A 2230-nucleotide genomic window follows, 5' to 3' on the forward strand; every position below is an offset into this window, starting at 1 on the left:
TCCCAACAAAAAACAAATTTCATCTTAAAGAGAGCAGAGTTAAACCAAGTAGTAGCTTAATTGCTGCTGTTCACCAGATGGGGTACATTTTATCCAGCAGATTAACACTGGCTCAGATGCACAATACATGACCACGAATTTGGAAGATTTCTATTCCTATCAGGTAGGGAGGTCAGAAACTGTGTATATTCATTTGGAACAGAAAACAGTATACATTTAAAGTCTTGCTTAAAGGCTAAGTTATCTTATACACTCTCCATAATACTATAATTGAAGGAGGGCAGACTGTCTAGGCTTTCTTCAGGCTGTCATTTTGAAACACTATCTGATGATGTTATTTATTATTATTATATTTATCAAGTTGGATGAATAATAAATGGCAAATATACATGTGCTCTGGGTGGTGAGAGAATAGCCCTATGAAGATGAGGGTCCTGTCACTTAAGGGAGGTTCCTGAGTTTCCTAGAGAACCAGCTATCTGGAGCATGCCCAAACCTGCCATCCAACTTAAAGACAGATTACTGCATCTTTACCTCATGCAATGAAGATAAACTATTCCATCTTATACCATGCACCACTAAAAAGGAAGTGCAACACTTGGTTGGCCTTTGGATCTAATAGCAAAAATATGTTGCTCTGATCTACTCACCTAGGGATATAGATGCTGGAGGCTTTGAATGAGTCCCAGAGCAGAAGACTTGACAATATGTTCAGGATGAAGTGCAAGAAGACTTGCCTGTTTTGCCATGAGGCTTAACAGGCTCTGTAGGTGGACAGTGGTGGTTTAGTTGTTAAGTTGTGTCTGACTCTTGTGAGCCCATAGACTTCAGCCTGCCAGGCTTCTCTGTCCATAGGATATACCAGCTAAGAGTACTGAAGTAGGTTGTCATTTCCTTCTTCTGGGGATCTTCCTGACCCAGGGATTGAACCTGGGTCTTCTGCACTATAGGCAGATTCTTTACCAGCTGAGCCACCAGGGAAGTCAGGTAGGGTTAGAAGTGTTAGTGGTATTAGTGATGACAAAATATATCTTATAAAGTTTATGGCAAGCTCTTGTAGGTGAAATATAACACAGACTCTAGCTTAGAGCAAGATCAGAGAGATTCTAATTGATAGTACAGAGAATATAAAGTGAATGCGGAAGGGTAAGAGGAAGTATATTAGTTATGGCCTGTGGACCAGATTTCTTTTCCATGGGGATGCTCTTAATCCCTGTCTCCTGAACAATGTCACAAATCTCTGTCCATAATTCATCAGGCACTCTGTCCATCAGATCTAGTCCCTTAAATCTTTTTCTCACTTCCACTGTATAATCATAAAGGCTTTGATTTAGGTCACACCTGAATGGTCTAGTGGTTTTCCCTACTTTCTTCAGTTTAGGTCTGAATTTGGCAATAAGGAGTTCATGATCTGAGTCACAGTCAGCTCCTGGTCTTGTTTTGCTGACTGTATAGAGCTTTGGCTGCAAAGAATATAATCAATCTGATATCGGTGGTGACCATCTTGTGATGTCCATGTGTAGAGTCTTCTTTTGTGTTGTTTGAAGAGGGTGCTTGCTATGACCAGTATGTTCTCTTGGCAAAACTCTATTAGCCTTTGCCCTGCTTCATTCCATACTCCAAGGCCAAATTTGCCTGTTACTCCAGGTGTTTCTTGAATTCCTACTTTTGCATTCCAGTCCCCTATAATGAAAAGGAAATCCTTTTTGGGTGTTACTCCTAAAAGGTCTTGTAGGTCTTCATAGAACCATTCAATTTCAGCTTCTTCAGCCTTACTGGTCGGGGCATAGTCTTGGATTACCGTGATATTGAATGGTTTGTCTTGTAAACGAACAGAGATCATTCTGTCATTTTTCAGATTGCATCCAAGTACTGCATTTCAGACTCTTTTGTTGACCATGATGGCTACTCCATTTCTTCTAAAGGATTCCTGCCCACAGTAGTAGATAAAATGGTTATCTGAGTTAAATTCGCCCATTCCAGTCCATTTTAGTTCGCTGATTCCTAGACTGTCGACATTCACTCTTGCCATTTCCTGTTTGACCACTTCCAATTTGCCATGATTAATGGACCTAACATTCCAGGTTCCCATGCAATATTGCCCTTTTACAGCATTGGACCTTGCTTCTATCACCAGTCCCATCTACAACTGGGTATTGATTTTGCTTTGGTTCCATCCCTTCATTCTTTCTGGAGTTATTTCTCCACTGAGCTCCAGTAGCATATTGGG

The 2230-nt window shown here is 40.7% G+C and overlaps 1 non-coding gene across 1 annotated transcript; it reads right to left on the reverse strand.

The window, feature by feature from the left end:
- Nucleotides 1–908: 908 nt before the first annotated feature.
- On the reverse strand, nucleotides 909–981 carry TRNAY-AUA. The gene has a single exon. It is a non-coding gene; the product is annotated as a tRNA-Tyr (tRNA).
- Between the last annotated feature and the right edge of the window lie 1249 nt (nucleotides 982–2230).

Source organism: Cervus canadensis, chromosome 20, assembly GCF_019320065.1.
Source record: "Cervus canadensis isolate Bull #8, Minnesota chromosome 20, ASM1932006v1, whole genome shotgun sequence".
Lineage (NCBI taxonomy): Eukaryota > Metazoa > Chordata > Mammalia > Artiodactyla > Cervidae > Cervus > Cervus canadensis.